At 40.4% G+C, this 19638-nt stretch overlaps 1 protein-coding gene across 5 annotated transcripts in view; it reads right to left on the bottom strand.

Annotated features, from left to right (window-relative positions):
- LOC131591636 (ceramide transfer protein-like) overlaps positions 1-19638 on the bottom strand; it is a 311936-nt gene that overhangs the window by 135958 nt on the left and 156340 nt on the right. The window lies entirely within an intron of this gene.

Raw genomic sequence — 19638 nt, forward strand, 5'->3', positions numbered from 1 at the left:
GATTGTGTCTGCAAGTTTAAGATGTTGCTGGAATAACCGTAAAGTTACTATGAATCTTTTTGTTTTGTTATCATGTTGATCTGGAAAAAAAGTAGTTATTTGCAATTTATTGTGTACCCCTAAAACAGTAACTAATTAAATAATGCAAAAAAAAAAAAAAAATTGAAATTCATCTATTGATTAAAATAGCATGAAAAAGATAAAAGATATTAAGTTTGACAAATGTCCTCACAAGTAAAACAGAAGATAGTGAGTAATTGTAAGAAGAATATTTTTCTAAAGGTTAACATAAAATGGACCACACATGACAAAGGAGAAGAAAAACCCTAAAAGAGAATGTAAGACAATGTTGGAAAATCTCATTCCCTAACTACTGTATCAGTCTTTATAATATGAATTTCTATGAACTTTCTTCATCCCAGGAGGACCCTGAGAACTACTGACCTGTCAGCCTCACCTCTGTGCCTGGGAAGATCATGGAAAAGATCTTCCTGGAAGCTATTCTAAGGCACATGGAGGAGAGGGAAGTGATTTGGGACAGCCAGCATGGCTTCACCAAAGGCAAATCCTACCTGACCAACCAAGTGGCCTTCTATGATGGAGTGACTATGTCAGTGGACAAGGGAAGAGCTACAGATGCCGTCTATCTGGACTTCTGTAAAGCCTTTGACATGGTCCCCAAGAACATCCTTCTCTCCAAATTGGAGAGACAAGGATTTGATGGGTGCACTGTTTGGTGGATAAGGAATTAGTTGTATGGTCACATCCAGAGGGTAGTAGTCAATGTCTCAGAGTCCCAATGGACATCAGTGACTAGTGGTGCTCCTGAGGGGTCTGAATTGGGACCAGTGTTATTAAATATCTTCATTAATGACGTAGATGAAGGGATTGAGCGCACCCTTGGCAACTTTGCAGAGGACATCAAGCTGAGTGGTGTGGTTGACACACCTGAAGGATGAGATGCCATCAAGAGGGACCTAGACAAGCTCAAAAAGTGAGCCCGTGGGAATCTCATGAGACAAGGCCAAGTGCAAGGTGCTGCACCTGGGCTTCTTGGTTGCGCTGGGCAACCTTTGGTATCAATACAGGCTGAAGGATGAACGGATTGAGAACAGCCCTGCCAAGGACTTGGGGGATACCAGTGAATGAGAGGCTGGACATGCCCCAGTCATGTGTGCTTGTGACATAGAAAGTCAATTGTATCCTGGGCTGCTTCAAATTCATAAGGTCGAGGGTGGTGATTCTGCCCCTCTGCTCTGCTCTGGTGAAACCCCACTTGGAATACTGCATCCAGCTCTGGGGTCCCCAGCACAGGAAGGACATTGACCTGTTGGAGCAAGTCCAGTGGAGGGCCATGAAGATGATTAGAGGGATGGAACTACCCTCCTATTAGGAAAGGCTGAGAGAATTTGGGTTATTCAGCTTGGAGAAGGCTCCAAGATGAGTTTACTGTGGCTTTTCAGTACCTGAAAGGGAGTTACAAAATGGCTGGAGAGGGACTTTTTACAAGGGTGTGTAGTGATAGAACAAGGAGGAATGGCTTTAAACTGAAAGAGGGAAGGTGTAGATTAGATATTAGGAAGAAATTCTTTACTGTGAGGGTGGTGAGGCACTGTAACAGATTGCCCAGAGAAGTTGTGGCTGCCCCATCCTGGGAGTGTTCAAGGCCAGGTTGGATGGGGCTCTGAGCAACTTGGTCTAGTGAAAGGTATCCCTGCCCATTGCAGGAGGAGTGGAATTAGATGATCCTTAAGGTCCCTTCCAACACAAACCATTCTACAATTCTTAAGATATATAGTTAACACTGTACACTGCATAGTCATGGTTAAGTCATTCTGACTAAAGGACCCCAACTCATTGCAAGGACAGACCCTACAGTGAAGAATAAAGGATAACTCAGGACTACCAAGATAATGCCATCATCCTAGGCCCTCTAACACCTCTGTGAAACCCTCCCATTATCTGGCATCATAGACAAGTAACTGTAGCAAGACCCACTCAAGGCACATCTCAATCATGAAAAAAACAGGTAGACAATGATGCCATAGAATTATAGTTGCTTTGCAAAACAATAATATGTGTGTGTTAATTAATGATTGGTCAAAAGATGTTATATCTGAACACTTGAAAGGTAAAATAACCATGTGTGAAATCACATTCAATGTACCCCAATTTGAATGGGATATCTGATGACCATGAATAAAGAATTACTTGTAATTTTATACTATACATCCTCACCTCTCTGTCAACATGTGCCTGTTGCTATATTTTATATATTAGTAAAGGCCTGTATGCACAAACCAGCCTTTGAAATAAGTCGTGATATTAAGGGCTAAAGTCCTTGAAACCTTCATGCAGAAGAGAGAGTAAAGTAAAACAATATCCTTGTGTGTAAGAGGAAAAATGTAAACTGTGTGTGTTAGCCAATAGTAGCTCGTTCTGCTCGCAGACCCTGTAGAACCCTATAAAGGTGTGCTAAAGATAGAAATAAACTGGCATTCACGATTACTTCTGTGAAGAGTGGTGAACAGCTCGGGGGTCTTCTCAATATGTGCCAGTTGCAAAATTTCTGTGACAAAAGAAACAGATGTTTCAGAGCAATATCTGAAATACTGTTAATAGATTTGATCAAGTAGACAGCATACTGTAAAGGATCTTTGACAGAATGAGAAATACAGCAGCAGCAGAACAATCCAGACAGGGCAGGAAGAAGGGGAGACAGAACATATGATATGGAACAAGCAAGAAGCAACAATGGAATTCTAGGTGTTGGACTTTTCTAGAAAATTTGAAAACAGCATAGGCTTTGGGAAGTTGAAAAAGTGCTGATAAATTAAGATGCAAATGAACTTAGAGAGTATTAAAAGAAAGGAGAAAGGACACAAAGTTTGACAGTTAAAACAAGAGGATTTATACAATACTGCAAGTGTACAGGACAAAACGTATATCTGGGTTAAAAGGAGCAGTGGCAAAGAAACACAGTTTTGGAAAAATTAAAGTATGACTTAAAAGAAAAATGTGACTTCCAGAATTGTTAACATAATTTCTGAATTAATGTGACTGAATGAGATTACCCAGCCAAAACAAGTAAAATAGAGCTAAGAGTCAGTTTCTATCTGGCCCATTTAAAGAATGAGGTATAAGACAACAAAGAATTGAGGAAACAGAAGAAAGAGGAATATGTATCAGAATTAGAGGCAATGTGGAAAAACGAAAATGATAAAAAAATGCAAGTATAGTTAGAAAAGAGTATTCCAAATGAAACAGAGAAATTAAGAATTAGGAATCATTTGTAAAATTGCTTTGCATAAAAGAAGGGGCTACAAAACCTATGTGAAATACTGACTGTTCCCATAATAGAAGGAAGAGAATAAAGACTATAGGATGAGGTAAGGAGCTGGAATACATAAACAGGATACAAGCCTAAATGAACCATAGGATGAGGGGGTTCCTTGGATTCTTTTGGACCCCTAAGCCAGAGGAAATGGAAAGAGGGGGGGTCAAAAGAACTGAAGGGAGCATGTGCAAGGAGACAAGGTAAAAAGTTCAGCCAAAGGAAAAATGCTGACTTCAGCCCCAAAGACCCCCAGAAGACCACCAGAGTGACCAACAAGGAGCAGTGCGCAGCTGCAAATAAGCATGGAACTAATTTTAATACTAGGCGGGGACAGGTGGGGTTAGCAAAAGAATATGTTTTAGGCGTACTGTGTAACCATAGTTTGTAGAGAATAAAAAGGGAGAAACAATTCTCCAAGGTGTGCATGCCTTTGGAGGAGATATCCCCATGCACCTCAGCGCTGAATAAATTCATACCTACTCTTATAACTACTCTGCGAGTTATAGGGGTCCTTTCTATTCCACATATCACAAATTGTCTTCTTTTTGGAAGACAGGTGTCTGCTAGGGAGGGCAGGAGCCTCCCTTGGAATGAAAATGTAGACCCCCTCCCTCCGAATTATTATAATTTTGAAATCAAGGGGCTCTCAGGCAGAGATCAGGGAATAGGAATAACAGTTCTTTACTAGTATGTATAACGGAGCAAACAAACAACAGTAACTATGGCATTAACAACAAAACAGAACCAGAGACCCCGTGACAGCCTTCTCAGCTGAGACGGGAAAGGATGGAGGAGAGGCTTTGCTTCACAAACCCCCTTGGGCAGTCAGTCCCGGTGCTCCTGCGGGGCTCTGAGGAACACTTAGCTGGAAAAGCAGGAATGAGCTGAGATCCTGAGCCGGTGGCTGAGGTGTATCAGCAGCTCCGCGGCGGTGGCTGGCACTGCCACACGTCCCGGCAGGACGGGGGGGGCAAGGCCGACCAACGAAGAGAGGAGAAGAAGAAGCAGCAGCTCTGTCTGGGTGATGGCGAATTCCCTTCTCTCCACAGCAATAGCTCTCAGCAAAGTGTCCTCTAAAGCTGAAGAAGCCTGCCAAACTGTCCCCGCTCTCCTCTTTTCCTGCCCCCTTCCCGAACCCTGGGCCCAGCCGAACTCCTCTTTGTGTTTCTCAAGCACCCACCAAGTACCCGCAGTCAGGTTTTCCCCGCAACTAATGGGTAAAAATTCCACAGGTGAGCCAGAACTAAAAGAAGGGCACCTAACCCCCAACACAAATCTTGGTGGAAAATGGCTAAGTAATCATCAACTTAAAAAAAGAGAGTGAGAGAGCAGAAAGGAGTGAAAAAAAAAAAAAAAAGAAAAAAGGACACAAGTTCAAAAGATTTAATAAGGCGCATCTTAAGCTAATTGCTTAATTTAGGAAAAAAATATTTTAACTTATCTGAAATAGAAGAGAGAAGTTTTTTTAATGACAGCTTATAGTGAAACAATATAAAGCAAGAGGCATTTAGAAATTTCTGCTATAAATAATGAATTTAAAGCTATTTTATACAGAGCAAGAGTGCTAGAAATATAGTTACATAAGTATAGGGACAGAAGTGCTAAAAGGTCAAATTTTTAACAATTAGAACTACTACTTGTTTTAAAGTATAACTTTAAAATATCTATTGGAATAAGCTTTTTATTAGAACATTCACATTGGATACACAGGACTCTTCTAGAATATTAGTTCAAGTGTTAAGCAGTATACCTAACTTTGGCAACATATTTGGTATACTGGACCACATTTTGAATTCCATTGCACTTGTGTTACAGTACAGAGATTATACTTTAATTCACCAGATTTGAATCTCAAATAAAACAAATAATGAAGCTTTGATTAAGTTTTTTGCAAATACTCAAGTAAGGGCTTTAGGCTCCTTATATGGACTTTAAGACTTTCAAAGGCTTGACAAGTGAAAACAGAGGAGGTAAGGGTAAGGGAATAAAAGGATTTTTAACAGAAAAATTAAGAGTTTTAGGCATATAATACTATAATTTAATTTCAGAAGTTGTAGGAGTCTAGAAATGCAGGGACATTTCTCTGTCTATACAATTCTTTTAAAAATACATCAATCATATATAATATTGACAGAAAGGCTTCCAAATATCCCTGAGCAAGCCAGAGTTTGTAAGAAATTAAATAAAAAGTAGAAAAATGTTTCTTTTAACACTGAGGTGAAAATATAGATTTTAAGAAGGTTTCACACGTGGAGTAAAAATGGAGGAAAAAAGTGTAGTTTTTAATCCTTCTTCTTCCTTCTTCTCCATGCTTCTGCAGTTTTTAAAAACACAAAAAATGATTAGTTTAAAGTTAGTCGCACTTTTAATTATGTAAGTAAATATAGAAAACCTATTTGTTGGAATATAATAACAATACACTTGTCTGTAGTTAATAGAATAAAAATGAGTAAAAAAGTGAAAAAAATGCATAGTTCAGAGCCATTTTGTATCATTAAAACGAGATGAGCCAAGCTGTAGTGATTTAAGCTTGTACAGCTAGTCTAGATAAACCTACCAAGTTTTTGTAAGAATCCTTCAATAAACATGAAAAACCAGAATATGAGCCTGAGAGTTTTCTTCGAATAATAAGGACTGAAATAAGTGATACTCCCCACGAGGGAGGATCCCAGGAGAATTCAGCCCAAAAGAGGCTGAAAGACTAGAGAAAAGTTATATCCACAGAGAATTCAGCCCAAAAGAGGCAAAGAGAGAAAAGTCACAGAAGTGTTTAATTAACATAAACCTGAAGAGAGCATTTTGTAAGAGTTTCAAACCTCAAAGCACCATAAAACACTTCTGTTTAGATTTCTTCTAAATGCAAATCTAAACCAAACTTCACTGTGAGAGGAATGACAGGTTTGTCTTTACAAACAAGCTGTGGGTCAGTTGATAAGATGTACTATCAGTGAGAGACGACAGAAACAATGGGATGGATTCCAGTAGAAGATCAAAGGGACACTAAAAGAACACTATGAATTCTATAAAAGTTAAGAAGGGATTATGCATGGGGGGGGGGGGGGGAAAGGTATCACCGCCACTATCAGGCGTTCCGGGAAGCCTGTACCTCTCAAGTACCTCAGCCTATGGGGAAAGAGAGAAGGGACAAGCGGCCGGGAATTAGGATAAAAAGGAGGCTGCGCCCTCCAAGAATTTGAGAGACCCCAGGGGAATGCCCCATGGCATCTCCCTTTATTCGAATAAAGAAAAAGGACTCCTCTGTCTCCTTTTTGGACATAAACCTCTGGTGTTTGTGGATTAATTTTCCTGACAACTGTTTTCCTGGTAACTTCAATGTTTACTTAATCATACACCACAAATATTAAGATTATTTGGAATGTGCTTTTACTACAGTCAGTTTGACAGTAGGGACTCATTCTGTTTTCTGTTTAATTGGATATGACTTAATGAACAGATCAGTTTTAAAATGTAGCCAAAATATCCACTGCATAGAGATCAAAGCATTTTAACTAAGGACAGCAAATGTTTTCTGATTTTCTCCTTTAAGTGGGAAAGACATATCTATGTAAAATTCGAATTTAAGCTTAAGAAGTGAAATTTCTGAATGTCCCTATTTGAAGATTTAATCAAAGTCACATCTTAATAGTACTACTCTAGTACTTACAAGAACAGATGTAATCTTAGAAGGAAAAGAAATCTCATTACTTATATTCTGCATTTGAATTAAATCCTTTTCTTCTGATATTACCCTTATAGTCAATGCTCAGTTAATTTAGTTCACAAAATAAAAGCTATGGGGTGAAAGAACAAAACCACCTTCTTTCCATATCAATATGTAAGACTGATAATTTTAAAGGTACCATTTCAGCAGTATGTTCATTTGATTGTCATTTATGTTTGTGATTAATAGTTCCACTAAACACTTTATCCATGCTTCTGAACTGCATACAAGACAGCTATATACAGCTATCAGCTTGAAAACCTTACCCATAAAAAGGTGTTACAGAATCAGAATCCCAGATACATTAAGGTTGAAAAAGACCTCATAGATCGAGTCTAACCTTTGAGCAATCACCACCTTGTGATCTAGACCATCCCACTAAGTGCCGCATCCAGTTGTTTCTTGAACCTCTGGGGATGGTGACTCCATGATGTATATGGGCAGTCCATTCCGATGTTTAACAATACCTTCCATGAAGAAATTCCTCCTAATGTCCAGTCTGAGACTCCCCAGGTGCATATTGAATCTCTGTCCTCTTGTCCTGTCATTAGCTGCCTGGGAGAAGAGGCCGACTTCCACCTGGTGTCTTGGGGTGATTTTATAAAAATACTGTATTCCCCTATCATCTGCTTTATGCCCAGAAATGGGTCCTGTAGCTTTAAGCTTGGAGGGAAGGGAAGCCAGGGGAATTCCTTGGTGCGCGGTTTGTGTTCAGGTCACACATACTTTCCCGTTGCCTCTCGGTTCTGCAGCATGGAGAGGGAGTACATTTTTTTTGCTTTTAGCTAGCTTCTTTTTGTTAGCTGACACAAGAAGTTTTTCCAGACTGCATACAGCTTCTCCAGTGATTTCTGTGGCTTCTTCTGGAACTGTTCAGCTTTGCTCTGGTCCAAACACCAGAACATCACCGGGACCCGCACTCCATGAGTCCAAGTGAGGAGGCTGCAGGGATGCTTCATCCTGGCTCCAGACCTTGGGAAAAACCCAAGCCACAGCTGCGGAAAGAACTCTGAATCCACCAGCTTTCTCCACAGTGAGGAAGTTTAAAATATAACATTAATAATTTTCTCTTACTCGTGCTCTGTGGGCACTTTGTGTGTTAAATAAACAGTTTTTTTCACTTTCCTCCAAGAAATTCCTTTCGTTTTGGTGGGGGAGGGAGTGCCAAAACCTGCCTTCTTTAGAGGAGACTCATTTCAGGACGTTTCCTCCTGAACTTGTCTCAAACCAAGACACCTGGCTACAACTTCTTTTCAGATAGTTGTAGAGAGAGTGATAAGGCCAACCCCGAGCCTCATTTTCTCCAGGCTAAACAACCCCAGCTCCCTCAGCCACTCCTCATAGGACTTACTCTCTAGACCCTTCACCAGCTTTGTTGCCCTTCTCTGAAATTGCTCCAGCACCTCAATGTCTTGTAGTGAGGGGCCCAAAACTGGACACAGGATTTGAGTATGGCCTCGCCAGTGCTGAGTATGGGGCAACAAGCTCTTCCCTGGTCCTACTTGCCACACTATTGCTGATACAGTCCAGGATGGCATTGGCTTTCTTGGACACCTGGGCACATGCTAGCTCATATACAGCCAGCTCTCAAACAGCACCCCCAGATAATTTTCTGACAAGCAGCTGTCCAGCCACTCTTCCCCCAGTCTGCAACTCTGTATGGAGTTATTGTAACTCAAGTGCAGGACCAAGCACTTTGCCTTGTTGAATCTCATACAGCTGGCATCAGCTCCATCAATCCAGCCTGGCCAGATCCCTCTGCAGAGCCTTCCTACCCTCTAACAGATCAACACTCCTACCCAGGCCCCAAAGAGGTAGCAAACTTCCTTGTGAGATGGGTCCGATCGACATACAGGGTGCTCCGTCTCTCTCAAAAGGAAATCACCTGCTACAACTACCCTTCTTTCTTTTTTAACACCCAAAGTTGTGATCCATCTGGTTGACTGACTTGTTCTGGGTAGCCCCTCAGATAGACCTTCATCTCCATTATCATTTGCCTGACATTTTCATTTGTACAGGTTTTTTTCACTTTCTCCAGCCTCATATTGGGCACCAATATGGGTGTGGCTCGGCTCTCTCTCCAGAGCTGGGATGCAGTGTCCCGGGCACCTCCAGGCCACTGTGTGGGCTCCTGGTGTTGGTCTGAGTTTTTGGATCAGACCAGTGATGAACAGTTCCAGAAGAAGAAGCCAGAGTCCTGGGAAAACTTTTGCCTCAGCTCACAGATGAGAAACTAGCTGAAAAAGCACAGCTGTCCTCCCTCTGTTTGTGCTGCAGACAACACAGGAGACTGCAGCTACAGCAAACCTGGAGGAGGATATGTGAAAAAAAAAAAAACTTCACTGAAAGAATTCCACTGCTCCCCCCCTTCGATATTAAAGGCATAAAACTTATATCTGGACAAAAAAGCAGATGATAGGGGATTCCAGAACATACAGTCATCCCAGGACAACTACACAAAAAGCACTTAGGGCAGTTTTAGCTATTTGCAACCAAGGAGCAAATACAGCAGACTAAACAGCACACAACACTAAATCCAAAGCATGTGCACTTACAGATCATATTCACAAAACTGTCTCAGATAATTATGGTTTAGCAGCCAAAGGGAAAAAAATAAAAATTCCATCAAGAATACTTATTGTCAGAAGAACCAGAAAAAAAGTATTGCTTTATAACTGATGCAGAGACAAGTCATCCCATTCTCAAACAGGCACATGCAAGCAGTGTAAATACAAACAATGAAAACATACATCACGCAAAGCCTACCATTCTACTACCATAAAGAGTGGGTCACTGCTGCATTTGTCTCGTAAAGCAGATTGTATTTTTTTTTCACTGCAGAAATAATTACATTGACAAGAGAATATTGACACAATCTTCTGTTTATATATTTTTCATTTCCCATATAGAAATTGGAAAAGCAGGTGGAGTCCACATGATAGAAACCAGCAGTCTCTGCTTGAAAACAAAATAATTTGCAGAAGTTGTATCAATTCATAGCATCAAGAACTAATGTTATATTACCATTTTGAGAATATAGGTGCAATTCTTTAAATTCCGTGCATACATCATAGCTTCAAAGCTATGGTCAAAACTGGCATTTATTAGTACATTGAAACACCTTTAGCTTTCTAAGGCAGTGGATAAAATCCATTAGTCCTTTCAAATTATTTTCATTATGATAGACAAGAAGAAAGTGATACATGATCCAAAGCTTCATGTGATTCTTTACGTGAGCAGGTGCTGGTATCAGCAACAAGGCAGTACATCAGAAAAAACTGCTTTCTGTAAAATAGATAAGTATTAACAGAATCATAGTGCAGACCTCCATTATGGCTCACACTGATCCACCAGTTAAGGATTTCCTAAAGTGGGTAAATAATACTCTGGAGTAAAGCAAAGACTCACTGAAAAGCTCCCCTGCTAAAAAAAAAACAACAACAACAAAAACCTCATATTTTTCTGCACATTTTTAAGGCATTATTTTGATTATGTCTCAATAAAGTGCCTGTCAAGCACTTCCATGTATGTTTGTCCACCAAAACAGATAAGTTAGCATTATAAATTATTTATTATTTTACATAGCACAAGCAGCAGGCAGCGCCTCCAAGACACACAGCTCACCCTAGGAAGGATAAGAGCTGGCTTTAGGATACAGTGACTCTAATCATGTTTTCTGCAGTATTTGTGAAAAATATTAGTAAAACATCTATGAGATCAAACCACAATATATTAGTGAAAACAGTAATGTAGAAAAAAGTAGCAACACAAAATGAAAGAGGTGGAAGGTACTATGAAAGACTTGGTGGAAACTAAGCAGAAAAGCTCTATTGAACACTAATGTTCCAAGAGCAATTTTTAGACTTGCTGCAGAAGTTTCATGAATGAAGATGAGCCACAGAAGGGCTACCTAGGGATTGATGTAGACAGAAAAACAGACACTACAGGTAAGGCAGTCCGGGATGTATTTTTGTAGATTGAAGTTAATTTTATCTTTAATATGCATCTGTAGGTTTTATTTTAACATGTATCTGTAGGTTTTATTTTTTCAATTGCTCTAAAGGGTCTGGCAATAGATGGTTTCAAAAGCAAAGCAATTATCAGGAAGGTAGAGACAGAAATTTCACAACCCAGGTCACAACAGACGAATGATAACTTCCCTGTCTACAACCCTCCAAACACAGTGCAGGAGACTACTTAGAGAGAGAAAAAAGCTTCAACCTGACCTTTCTTTGCAACTGCAAGAACAGGTAAAAAATGTAAACATATTTTCCTGCAGGCAGTGATAAATGCTGCAACTCCACAGTAAATAAACATACTACCTGCACAGGAGGAAAAAAATAGGAATTCTGTGATGAAAAATAAGACAACTGAAAAATAAAAGCTACAGTGATACAGCACTAAAATTATAATAACTGCTTTACTCACTCATTCAATCTAAGTAGCATCTTTGGGTGTTTGTTCTCAAACACCATACATTTATCATAAGTTACTGTGTGCTGCCTGCAGACAATAAGCACCTTTAATAGCTGCATGAGCTAGAGTGGTACACAGGTTGATAAGCCCCGAATCACATACTGCTTTCTAAGAAAGGGAAAGGGCCAAGTAACAGTACAAATAAGAGAGAGGGGAGGGGGAGGGGAGGGGAGGGGGAGGGCGAGGGGAGGGGATGGGAGGGGAGGGGGAGGGGAGGGGAGGGGAGGGGAGGGGAGGGGAGGGAGGGGAGGGGAGGGGAGGGGAGGGGAGGGGAGGGGAGGGGAGGGGAGGGGAGGGGAGGGGAGGGGAGGGGAGAGGGAGGGGAGGGGAGGGGAGGGGAGGGGAGGGAGGGGAGGGGAGGGGAGGGGAGGGGAGGGGAGGGAGGGGAGGGGGAGGAGAGGGGAGAGGAGAGGAGAGGAGAGGAGAGGAGAGGAGAGGAGAGAGGAGAGGAGAGGAGAGGAGAGGAGAGGAGAGGAGAGGAGAGGAGAGGAGAGGAGAGGAGAGAGAGGAGAGGAGAGGAGAGGAGAGGAGAGGAGAGGAGAGGAGAGGAGAGGATGAGGAGAGGAGAGGAGAGGAGAGGAGAGGAGAGGAGAGGAGAGGGAGAGGAAGAAGAAGAAGAGGAGAGGAGAGGAGAGGAGAGGAGAGGAGAGGAGAGGAGAGGAGAGCGAGAGGAGAGGAGAGGAGAGGAGAGGAGAGGAGAGGAGAGGAGAGGAGAGGAGAGGAGAGGAGAGGAAGTTCACCTGCTGCACTTAACATTATCTTGTCACTGCCACATACAGAAATGGGATGGGTTTTTTTTTCCTCTCTACTCAATCCTCAGATATTCATCTAAACATGAGAATAGAAATCCATTAAATGCTCAGCATATCCCAGAGTATGCAATAGGTAGCAAGCACTGAAGCATGAAGTCAGAATTGTCAAAGATCAAAAGTCCATATTTTATCTGACAGTATTTAAGAAAAACTGATCTTACACCCTAAGAAAAATTATTAGAATACATCATTCAGTTTAAACTACAATTTACAAGACTAATTCAGAGGGAAAAAAGGGGGTACAGAAAAGAGTTTTGCTTCAACAGTACTTGTTTTGCATCTCACATGTTATCAATCTAACACATTTTTCGTGGCTTTCAAAACATATTCCCAGTTCTTCCTACGTCCTTCCTGCTGTAGTCCTTGTTTTTATCAGGTTTCAACACCCACTTCTCTTAAAACTTCCCAAATACCAAGGAAGACTCACTGCACCAATTAGAGTTGAACAAAAAAGCTTATATGAAATAAGGACTTGCCAGGACATAGAATCCTTAAGGGTTGAAAAAAGACCTCTAAGACCATCAAGTCCAACCCTTAACCTAACACTACCATCCATCTTCATCACAAAACCATGTCCCCAAGTGCCACATCGACATATTTTTTTAACACTTCCGGGGATGATAATTCCACCACTTCCCTGGACAGCCTGTTCCAATGCCTGACCATCCTTTCAGTGAAGAAATTTTTCCTAATATCCAATCTAAACATCCCCTGGTGCAACTTGAAGACCTTTCCTCTTGTGCTGTCATTTTTTACCTGGGAGAAGAGACCGACCCTACCCCTTGCAAAAATGTCTTTTTATGTAGTTGCAGAGACTAATGTCTCCCCTCAGCCTCCTTATCTCCAGACTGAACAAATCCAGTTCCCTCATGCTTATCATAAGAACTTAAGATTTGTTCTCTTGTCCTTTCAGCAGCTTCATTGCCCTTCTCTGGACTTACTCCAACACCTCAGTGTTCTTACTGTCTTGAGGGACCCAGAACTGAGCACAGTATTTGAGGTGTGGCCTCACCAGTGCTGAGTACAGGGAGACAATCATTTCCCTTGTCCTGCTGACCACACTATTGCTGATATAGGTCAAGATGCCATTGGCTTTCTTGGCCAACTGGGCACCTGCTGGCTCATGTTAACCTGACTGTCAACCAACACCCCAAGGTCCTTTTCCACCAGGCAGTCTTCCAGCCATTTTTCCCCAAGTCTGTAGCATTACATGGGGTTGTTGTGACCTGAGGGCAGGACCCAGCAATTCACCTTGTTGAATCCCATAAAATCTGCCTTGGCCCATCAATATAGCCTCTCCAGATCCCTCTGTAGAGACTTGCAACCCTTCAGCAGATCAACACTCCCACTAAACTTGGTGTTATCTGCAAACTTACTGAGGGTTCACTTGATCCCCTCATCTAGATAATCGTTCAATATATTAAACAGAACTAGCAGCAGGACTGAACCTTGGGGAACATGCATATTTTTTGTCATGTTCCTGATATAACCTCAAATTCCTAAAGTTGGCCAGAGTTGAGGTTTCATAAAAACAGTCCTTTCTATTTGTGTCAAAATTATGTTTGCATAGAAATGAAGCTCAGTCTGGTCAAATATATAAAACACAATGGATGTACCAATGTTTTAAAAAGTTAAATGAAAACATGAATTGGTTTACAAAGACTAGACCTACCTGATTCTATAATTCTCATATTAGTCTGTGGATTAAGAACAAGTCTAACATGATAAAAACAAAATGCTAAATAGAAAAATTATCTTAACACAAGTATTTAGATATAACACCTAGTCTCAGATACAGAAAGGAAAAAGATACACATATAGTGCAGCTCTCCCCTCAAAAAGCTCAAAGCACCTTCGAAAGCATTAAGGTTTGCTGCAACATATACTTATGTAGTCAATTGAAACTGTCAATTCACTGGCCTTGCCTTGAAGTCTTCTTTCAGGAAATATACAATGTCCAGCAATAAGTGTACTTAGAAAAATTAGTAACATTAAATGACGAGCAATATCATAAGTTTTAAGAGTTCCTAAAATAAAAGGACATATATCAGTGCAAGTATTACATATCAGCTGATCAGCCCCATCTATACTTGCTTACTCAAACCAGCAATTTTAAGGTAATACAAGTTATTTCAGATTATGAGGGGGAAGAAAGATGAACAACTCTCTCCCTATTCCCCTCCCCCTAAACACCAATATGTTTTAATGCTCATGTTCATAACAATAAATATCTCTGAAATTTAAATATTAAACCTTTCTTCCTCCTCTCCCATTTAAAACAGATATGTTCAAGACACCAGATTTTGATTACTCTGCAGTAAGTCCATTCACTTAGATGCTACTAAAGAGAGCAAATGCATACTTCCACGCTTTGTTTTCAGAGAGAAAAAAAATTTTTTTTATTCTTCTACAATAGAAATTATGTTAGGATGATTACCTTTAAAGCTTCCAATAAAAGTGAGTGGACATTGAATTAAATAAGCAAGAGATGTCTCAAGTTTTACTGTTCTGTTTTTAAAAGAATTCCCTTTTCCAAAGTCTCCCAAAGCTCTTTAGAGTCATGTTAACTTCTGCAGTTATTCTCTTTTTTGGGAGGGACACGGGGAGGGGTGTGACAAAAGAACAAAAAAAGCCAAGAAGGACTTTGAACAACACTACCTATGTTGAATGTTACTGACTATATATATCATGGCTGAGCAGTACATACTCCCTTTGTTCTGTCAAAATCAACTCAATGAGTTTCACTCTAATGAAAGTTCACTGAAGCAAACCCACCTCTTACCAAGTCTTTTAAAAAAGGGAAAAAAAGGAAAAAAAAACGACTTCATTTGGTAGATGAGGCAGAGTATCTGAGATTTTTCTATTAAACTGTTAATGCACAGTACTGTTTGAGCTGATGAATAATACTTCCGAGTAAACAGTATGCAGATCTATTTGGTAACTGTCAACTTTTATCATTTAACCACTCACTACTTCCACATTACAGCTCTGTACTTTCTGTTCTTGATACAAAAAGCAGCACTTACCCTGATTTGAAGAGGCATTTACCACTAAAGTCAAGCTTACCACAGGTGTCTCAACAAAAAATACTATTTTCAGGAAGACTGTGCAAAAAATGTGCTGCCACTGCCATAGTGCTTGATTCTTAGAGTTACCATGAAAGAGATATATCATATTTAGCCAAGAAATTCAGTGATTTTGAATTTTGTAAGGAGCAGTATTGAGATTAGTTAAGAAATCTCTGTTTTTGCAACTTTGTTATTTTAGTTTCTATAATTATGTTATTTTAGCTGCTTTTAGTTTTAATCAGTAGCTAACTTTGTTTTGATAAATAAGATGTTATGGGAAAGAACAGGGAGTAAGCCAGGCTTAGACTCTGATAAACGTACTTCACCTGTACTAAGGGAGATTGCTACACCCCAGAAGCTTCAATCAAAAGGTATTGTTTTAACTAGAGGAGCTTCAGAGTTATTTTATAACTAGAGATGGATTAGATGTCTAAGAAAACAATTAGATCCATAAGATAATAAATGGGAAAGAAAGAAAGGTGCATGCGTGAGGCCTGAAATGTCATCTGGAGGGAAGCATGACAAAGATAAAGGCGATGAAGAAAAAGGAGACACCTCCTCATACCCCTCCTCAAAATGACCACAAAACGACGCTAGATGGCAGTATTGCTTCATAGAGGAACAGCAAGACGAAATGCCAGACCTGTATCTGATAAAATAGTAGGAGGGAGTAAAAGTTGTAGTGTATATAAACCCTTGAAAGTCTTTGCTTCGTTGGACATTCTTGGCAAATAATCTTGTTTCTGATTTCTGGCAAAAACCATTACTAGGGATGTTAATTCAACAATTCCTAAGTTGTTGAATTTTAAGCTTTTTGGCTTAGCCCTTTGTTTCTTCATGTATCATTCTGCCAGTTACAAACACTGACATTCCCTTTATTTCTATGAAATAAAAGTATCAAAAAGATCTACCACACTTTTTTTCACAAAGTGAAATAATAACAACTTTGAGTTTACTACTAGAATCCCACTTGTTTATAGAAATGAGACCTGTTATTTGCTGCATGGCCAACTGTATGTTGAGTCGGGTATGTTAGTTCCAGTCCCCTCAAGACTCAGTATTAGACTTGGTACCATGTTTACTTCAGCCATATACATTGCTCTTCATTAAGCAGCATTACATATATATTGATTGACATACTCTTAACAGCTTAGCAGTAGTGTCACAAGCTTTTCATGATATATGATATTGAGTTAGCGCTTTTTAAAGTTCTTTATGTTGTTGGAGGGGTATTGTGGGTTTTTTTAGTTATATGGGGGTTTTTTTTGTGTTATTGTTGTGTATGTCCCCATGGTATTGCACCCACAAGGTAATGCTCTGCTTATTTGCATTTTGGCTTGTAATTTTCAGGTATTCTTTAGACATTTCAAGACAGTCCAGGTTACCAATCTGGCTATATGGTGATCAAAAAGTTATTTTAAACTTTAAATACATTTGAAACTTCAGTCAATTCATATATTTAGCTAATTCAAGGGAAAGATAACAGTAAAGTATCTTAAGTTCACTACCATTTGGGGAGAGGGGTTTAAAATGGTAGTTCAGGACCTCTACTAAGATAATAAAGACTATCTGTTAATGCTCTGACAAGATGAGACTCCAGCTTTCATGGACACAAAAATTTAAAATTATCTTAAGTCCATATATGTATACCACTTCAGACTCAGATAAGCAGGTCCCAACAGAATAACAAGAAAGCTCAGCTAATAACCAAGTTAGCAATAAATGATCTAGCCTTTCCTCATCCATCTGGACTCCATTCTGATCGTTCTTTAGAAAGAAATATATCAATGATCACAATCACTAAAGAAACTGAACCAAACCCAGGCAGCACAAAGAATTATTTATGGAAAGAAACCAAAATCCAAGACAGGAGAGCAAAAAAGACTAAAGTTAATGGATGACCACCAAAAATTTAACACTTGTGTACATCAGGGAAAAATTATTTTTAAGGCTGATTTGGTTATAGGAAATATTGTACTGCATGAGTACAGGACAGATATCAATCTGCAGATAGTTCTAGACATGAATCAGATTTAGTGGCTTTCAAGCTGAATAAAATAAAATAAAATGGTGTTGCAACACAGGGTAGTTTACAAGACCTAGAAAATAATGCTATCTTCTATTCAACATCTGGAAGATCCTCTGTAGGAATACTGAGTCCAATTTTGGTGCTACTCAGGAACCCAGTTAGTAAGCTTCCCTGGGAAAATGTTTTTGAAGGTTCTGGGGTCCATCAGTGCTGGTCATTTTTAAGAGACATCTCTTAAGAACACAGGAGCAGGAAATTCAAAAGTGTCATAAGTCAAGCAAGCAAGGCAAAAGGCCAGCTTGGTTGAGCAGGGATCTCCTCCAAGAACCTAGGTGAAAAAGGAAAGTAAAACAGCAAAAGGAGAATCAGAGATAACAGTGGTCTGTGGCTTGATGACATTGATCACCTCACAAACAGGCACACAGACAAAGCAGAGACATTTACTGCTTTCTTCACCTCTCTCATCAATACCAATAATGGCCTCTGGGACCCTCAGAGCCCTGAGCTGGAGGACCATGACTGTGAGAATGACAAGTTCCCAGTCAACCCTGAAACTGTGCAGGATCTGCTGCTCCAGCTGGATCCCTATAAGTCTATGGGCCCTGATGGGATTCATACAAGAATGCTCAAAGAGCTGGCTGATGTCATTGTAAAACCTCTCTCAATTAATTTCAAATGGTCTTGGGAATACAGAGAGGTCCCAGTTAACTGGACTCTGGGTAACATTGTCCTAATTTTCAAGAAGGATGAGAGATGGCCCTGGTAAGTACTGGCCTGTCAGTCTCACTTCAGTGCCTGGCAAAATTGCAAAGAAGGTTATTCTGACAGTTATTGAAAAACACTTGAGAGACAATGCAGTCATTGGTCACAGCCAGCATGAGTTCATGAAGGGAAAGTCCTGCTTAATTAACCTAATTTCCTTTTGTTCTGAGTTGATTCATAATAATATTGTACTCCATATCAATCTGCACCCTTAAAAATTGTTACTGCATCTTCAAGATCTGGCAGCCAGGGGACCTTGGCAGGAGGAGTGTTGCTATGCCTGGGCATTTTTAAAATTTTCATGCACAAGTTTTTCACAGCTTTTTTTGCAGCATGGAATTTGTACCACTGGCTGCTTGGTCTTTGTTCAGGCAAAGGCTTTTCTTTCTTTTTCAGTATTTTTTTTCCTCAGCTTGGAGAAGCTGCAGTAGCTGTCTTTGAACTGCCTTAAGGGTGAATTCCACATCTGCCTGTCAAAAGCCAGGGGCATTGCTTGACAGGAGCAGAGCAGCCCTGCTCCGTCCAGAGTCACTGTCAACTGCGCAGAGCCAGGGAGAGGAAATGCTGAGTGGCTCCAGCCAAGCTGCTTCGCCTGCTATGCCCACTCTGCTGTGCCTTGAGGTGAGGAACCTCTTAATCTGCTGCTGGAACTTCTCCATGAGACTCCTGCCCTCCCAAGGGGGATGTGATGCCTTCTTGTCCCTTTTGTCCTACACAGCCTGAGGTTGTCCCTGCTGACCCCTGTATCAGGAACGGGTATTTCTAGCATTTTAGGTCTCTCTGTTCCAGTGGGGTTGGGGGATTTAGCAGTTTGATATCTAGCAGTTATTTACTTTTTTCCCCCCTGTTTGTTAATAAACGGCTATTTGTCCACTTTTATGTATATTAGTATTCGTCTCTGTCTTAGTTTGAGACAAATTTGGAGGAAATGTCCTGCAATGAACATGTCCTCGAATAGAAGGCAGGTTTCAACAACCCCTCCCCCACTCAGGTTTGGAAAGAATTTTCCTTGGAAGAAAGTGAAAAAACCTGTTTATTTAACAAGCTGGGTGCTCACAGGCATGAGAAAGAATGAATAATGTTAAATAATAAAATTTCTTGCTGCAGAGAAGAGCTTGTAGATTCAGAGTCCTTTCTGTAGGTGTGTCTCAGCTCTCTCTGGGATCCAGATTTAGCCTCCGGGCCAGTGGGGGGGGGGGGCAGTGACGTTCTGGTGTTTCGGACCAGAGAAAAAGCGAACAGTTCCAGAAGAAGAAGGAGAAGCCACAGTCCCAGGAAAAACTTCTTCCCTCATGAAACAGAGAAATTAAGAATTAAGAATTAAACATAAAGAAATGCCTGACCAGAAGAGAGGGGGAGCTGACAAGAGCAAGAAAGGATCGAGACTGCAAGATAAGATAAAGAGCTAAAATACACAAACAAGATGCAAAGAC

Source organism: Poecile atricapillus, chromosome W, assembly GCF_030490865.1.
Source record: "Poecile atricapillus isolate bPoeAtr1 chromosome W, bPoeAtr1.hap1, whole genome shotgun sequence".
Classification (NCBI taxonomy): Eukaryota; Metazoa; Chordata; class Aves; order Passeriformes; family Paridae; genus Poecile; species Poecile atricapillus.